The sequence below is a fragment of the Fragaria vesca genome, linkage group LG4 (assembly GCF_000184155.1).
Source record: "Fragaria vesca subsp. vesca linkage group LG4, FraVesHawaii_1.0, whole genome shotgun sequence".
NCBI classification, from domain to species: Eukaryota; Viridiplantae; Streptophyta; class Magnoliopsida; order Rosales; family Rosaceae; genus Fragaria; species Fragaria vesca.
Genome location: NC_020494.1, coordinates 12,677,508 through 12,683,820, shown reverse-complemented (window position 1 = coordinate 12,683,820; position 6,313 = coordinate 12,677,508).

The window sequence follows — 6,313 nt, the reverse complement described above, 5'->3', positions numbered from 1 at the left end:
TCTGAGGCTGAGCAAAACAACTGCCTCGAGGAATGAGGGAAGCCCCGCTGCCTCGATGAAGGGGGCACCTCCGGCTGCCTCTGAGCCGTCTCCAGAAGGCTCGCACGTCTGGCTGTCATCTGGCCCTGAAACGTCGTTTGGGGGTTGCTAGAGATTCCCTCAGACGATTCGGACCTTTGGCCCTTCGAACTCTTCTTCGATCTAAAATAGCCGCTCATCCTATTTAAAATATTAATTTGAATCAAGGCTGAGGCAACATTGAAAAAGTAAAAATTCAAGCTTATCCTTCTCAAATCTAAGGCTTTAGATTATTTTGTCTTTATTGTATAAAAAATATTTTTGAAACCATATTTTTTCATTATGTCCATGCTTAAATTTAAACACTTAATATAATGTGAAATATATATATGTTTAAAATTATACTTATTACAAAAATATAGAATTACAATAAAATATATATATATATATATATATATATTCATCCGGATTTGATATAGGTTTTTCTATTTTGTATTTTGTATCTTATGTTTAAAAATTCGTACCCAGCCCACGATGAATGCAATACCTAATCATGGAATGCAAGCTTCAAGTTCATTATCAACAAAGCATATGTTTAAAAAATAAGGATAATTTATCTCCTAAACATAAATTAGGGAAATTGGACAGTACATAAAACATAAAACATAGCCTAAAAATCAATTCGAAATCAAAAGTAAAAAAGAAGAAAAACACTAACCTTGGAGACCGGGAGAGGGAGGGAGGGAGGAGGGAGGAGGCGGAGACGGGAGAGGGAGGGAGGAGGGAGGAGGGAGGAGGGAGGAGGCGGAGATCGGGAGAGGGCGGAGGAGGCGGAGACCGGGAGAGGGAGAGGAGGTGGAGGAGGCGGAAGAGGAGGCTAGGGTTTTTTGCTGTCAAGCGCAAGTTAAACACGACAACTTTAGCCGACGAAACTATTATTTCGTCGGCTAAAGATAAAAATCTCGTCGGCTAAGATAAAATTCGTCGACTAAACCTTTGAATTTCGTCGGCTAAACCTTCGAAATTCGTTGGCTAAACCTTTGAAATTCGTCGGCTAACCTTTGAAATTCGTCGGCTAAAGTACTTTTATACATTTGGCACATTGTGATTGTGATGATCAAACGTGAGAAACAGAAATCCGACAGTCAGATCTGACCATCATGACAAAATACATGTATGGGCAAAAATTCAACTTGATTCGACAAGGATAAGGACTCGATCCAGACGGTTAATCTCGTAAGTCAAACCCCTAAACACATGGAAAATGTCGTTCGACCGTCTAAATTACGTATTTTGACCGGACCTTCAACTGAAAATAGTTTTAAATGGATGACACGCAACAAGTCGTATAAAAATTTTACGCAAAATAACCACCGAAGATAGGGCTACTCATAGGGGGAAAGAATGAAAAATTGCATTGACTGCAACTACCGGCATCGAATCTTTACCGGATAGTGTGATTTTTCAACTGTGGATGTATTTCACTATTCTAGTCATATCTTATTTCACGACTTTTTTGCGTTTGAAGGTTTTACGTATAGTTTGTTTTTGAAACGGAATATTTACATAACACTTGGTAAACAAGTTATACAACATTAGTAGGCATGTTGTGATTGTGATGATCAAACTTGAGAAACAGAAATCCGACCGTCAGATCTGACCATCATGACAAAATACTTGTATGGGAAAAAATTCAACTTGATCCGACAAGGTTAAGAGCTCGATCCGGACGGTTAATCCCGTTAGTCAAACCCCTAAACTCACGGAAAAGGTCGTTCGACCATCTAAATTACGTATTTTGGCCAGACCTCCAACTGAAAATAGTTTCAAACCGATGAGACGCAAGAAGTCGTCTAAAAATTTTACTGAAAATAACCACCGAAGATAGGGCTATAGTATGTAATAGAAAACTTTTAAGGTTTAGCCGACGAATACCCTAACGTATTCGTCGGCTATAGTATGTAATGAAAAAATTAAAAAATAACTAAAGTCGAAGAAATATTAGGTTATTCGTCGGCTATAGTATGTAATTAAAAAATTAAAAAATAACTAAAGCCGACGAAATATTAGGTTATTCGTCGGCTAAAACCATCTTAGCCGATGAAATATATTATATTTCGTCGGTTAAGATGGTTTTAGCCGACGAAATACACTATAATTCGTCGGCTAAGATGGTTTTAGCCGACGAATTATGGTATATTTCGTCGGCTAAAGGGAAAAAATACATTAAAAAAGCAGAAGGTATTAGTAACCATACTAACTTCCTGTTCATCATATATCACCAAAATTCATATAAAATAACTGAAATATGAATTCAACATATGTAAACTATAAAGGAAAAGGTCTTTAGTTATACAAATTAATGGATTACGTCCTCTAAATTAAAACTAAGGCTCGTAATCGGAATCATCCGATGAGTCTTCTTCGGTCTCAGAATTAATTTCTGGTAATATATGTCTTTCCTCATCGCCAGAGTCTTCGTCTGTTTCTTGATTTGGATCAACATTAATAAGCCTTGGCTCTTCATCACGAATTCGCACCGAACGACCCGCTTTAAAATTATTAAGGCGAACGGTAGAGGAGTTAGGAATACCTATTGTGTTGGGCTCTTGATACGCAACATCTTCTTCCTCGTCTTCGGCCTCTCCAAGTTTAGCCGCCCGGTAAATGTTTCGAGGGTGCACAAGGTTGACTACTTTCCACGCGTCACCCTTAGTAAGGTCATCAAGATAAAACACTTGTTTTACCGATGTGGCAAAAACGAACGGGTCATCTTCGTAAGAACTTGTAGCAGTGTTCACTGATAATATTCCGTACTGATCGGTCTTTATGCTCTGTGGCCTAGTATCAAACCATCTACACTTGAAGAGGTGCACTGTCGTGCCTTGCCCATAAACAAGTTCCACCACTGAATGGAGAACACTGTAATAGTCAACTCTATTCCGCCCACCATGCGGCATGACCTCAGAATTCTGTGTTCTCCGTCTGCTGTCTCTCTGTTCGCATATAAATTGCACGCCATTCACCTTGCACATCGGATAAACTCTTGACATTATCGGCTTCATCGCTAGAAGTCTTAGTTCGTGCGACCAATTTGGGTGACCATCAAATTGAATATGGTTCATCTGCAACCAACCATTCAACTGTAAATATGGATAATTATGCAATAAACATAAACACGTACAAAAATATTAAATTATGTACCCAGCTGCCAAAATAATCTGCGAACTCTCTGTTGTGGTACTCGAGATCACCTTGAATGTCTGGACAATATAGATGAATGTTTTTCCAGTATTCAACTTTTGGACAGTTAATCAATACCCACTAGTGGGCAATGACTAGCTTATGTGCTTGCAACTTGTAGGAGTCTGGCAAAATTCCATACACTTCAACATCACTAGAGACTATGGAAAGATTGAACTTCGGTACATCTACCGGCATGGTTTGCGGAGTTTCCTTCAAAGCTCCTAAATACAACTTCATGTAGGTGACGCACTCGTGCGCAATATATGCTTCAGCTATACATCCTTCAGGCGCGGATTTATTAGCCACATAATCTTTGTAGTCTCCAAGTTGCCTGTAAATCAAATTGCAAAATGTTATGATTATTGAACATGTATATATATTGAGGAATTCAGGTGTAAAAAATGTACCTTTCCATGGGATACATCCAAGTGTAGTGTACTGGACCGGTAAGCAACAATTGCTCGGGAAGATGGATCATCAGGTGAGGCATGATGTCAAAAAAAATTAGAGGAAATATCCTCTCAAATTTACACATGATATAAATGATGTCCTCTTGCATTTCCCGGAGGTTAGATTTTTTTACTTCCCGTGTGCATAACTTTTGGAAAAATCTTGCCAACGCTACTAACGGCTCCACCACCTGACGGGGAAGGAACGGTCGAATGAAAACAGGGAAGAGACGTTGTAGCAGGATATGACAGTCATGACTCTTCAACCCGTACATCTTATTGTCCCGGAAGTTCATACATCGGGCTATATTTCCTGCATAGCCTGAATGATACTTCACACAACTCATCCACCTGAAAATTATGTTCTTCTGGTCAGGCTTCACGGTGTAAGGAGCTTGAGGTATTTTTTTCTTCCCTTCTTTCAACCACAGATGTCTTCTTAATTGCATTTTTTTTAGATCAATGCGTGCCTTAGGACCGTCTTTCGTCTTCCTCTCCAAGTTCAGCACTGTTCCCATCACACTATTGCAAACATTCTTTTCTATGTGCATCATATCTAGGTAATGCCTGATCAACAACTTACTCCAGTATGGGAGTTCCCAGAATATGCTCTTATGTGTCCAGAATTTGTACCTGTCGGGTCTTTCAGGTATTGCCGCTACAATATTGGGATGATTGCTGAGCTGCCCAAAATCGTACTCATTAAGTACTGCTAAAATTTCTTCCCCCGTCCATCTTCTGGGAGGCACACCGTGTTCTACGGTCACATCAAATGCCTTTTCATCGAACCGCCATTCGTGATCATATGGAAGGAAAGTACGGTGACCCAATCTGCATATCTTCTTGTAATGACTGTTGCTCCCCTCATCGCTAAGGCACAAGCCTTGTATCCCCTAACAACGTTGCCTGACAACATCCCACGGGAAGGAAAATCATTGATGGTACCAACAACCATGACATGCATCTAGAACATCTTGTGCATGTACTTGTCATAAGTGGGATGACCAACGTCCCACAAAAACTTAAGTTCTTCAATCAAAAGTCTCAAATACACATCGAGACACTTCCTTGGATAACCGGGCCCCGGAATCAACAAACTCAACATATTGTATTCCTTTTTCATGCACATCCATGGAGGAAGGTTGTATGGTACCAAAATCACCGGTCATACATTGTATTGAAGACTCATGTTGCCAAAAGGGTTGAACCCGTCGGATGAGAGCCCGAGCCTCACATTTCGGACCTCTGACGCAAAATGAGGAAACTCCCTGTCTATATGCTTCCAAGCCTCCCCGTCAGCAGGGTGTATAAAGGTATCTTCGTCATGCAATTCCTTATCAGCGTGCCATCTCATAGTTTCGGCCGTGTGTGAAGACATGTACAACCGCTCCAGCCTATCCCTCAACGGGAAATACCGAAGTACCTTCACAAGTTTCCTATTGCCTGCAGGAGTCAGCTTATACCTGTCAGTGTGACATACTGGACATACGTCAAGGCCACCAAGGTCATTCCCTTCTGGATCTTTACCCCAGAAGAGAACGCAATCATATCTGCATGCATGGATCTTGATGTAGGAAAGCCCAAGATCTTTCAGGATATATCGGACTTTATGATGAGTGGTAAGAAGACGATGACCGTGGGGCAGCATCGAAGCAGTGTACTGTAGATAATCATCAACAGCCTTCACGATCGATTTTGTCTCAACTTTAATCTTCATTACTTCCATCACACTTTCAAGAACGGTCATCTGACAACCGGGGTACACAGGGGTCTGTTGGAAATCAAGCATTTTGTTGTACTTGTCAATACCAGCAGTGTTGATAGCTCTAGGGAAGGGCTGCACCGGGTCAGACATATACTGTCCTTGAGCGCATACACCACTCTCATAAGGAAACATGTCGTTGATGAAGGCCGTTGTTGGATCGTTGGATGTACTAGTACTGCCCGTCTCAGAAAATTGGCCATGATCATGCGGACCCCCTGATAATGTTTCACCGTGTTATAACAAACATGTGTACTTCTCCTAAAACCCGTTACTCTTTAGGTGCTGCCATACTTTGTCAATCGCAAATCGATGCATATCGCTGCGGCACTGACATTTCGTGCACGGGCAATAGAAAATTGTATCCCGTTAGTATTAGCCAGCGCATATTCCAGAAAACTCATAATTGCTTTACCATATCTTTTATCCCATTTTGGAAGCGAAATCCAACTCTTATCCATATCTTGAAAATATAACAAAATATATATGTATAATGCTAGCTAATTATTAATTAAATTCTATGCCATATATATAAAATCTCAATTCATTTATATATATTCTACGTACAACAACTAATTGAAAACAAATTAATTAACACACACATATATATATATATATATAGATATACTTAATTAATAATTACATAACAATATTATATATATCAACATCATCACAAAATCATCATCAACAACTTCATACGATCAACACAATATTATAAATTAATTAACATATATATATATATATATCTACTACTTATGAACATATATACAACTTCATATATATTATCAAATCATCAACCAAATCGATCAACATATATATATATATATATCAACATACA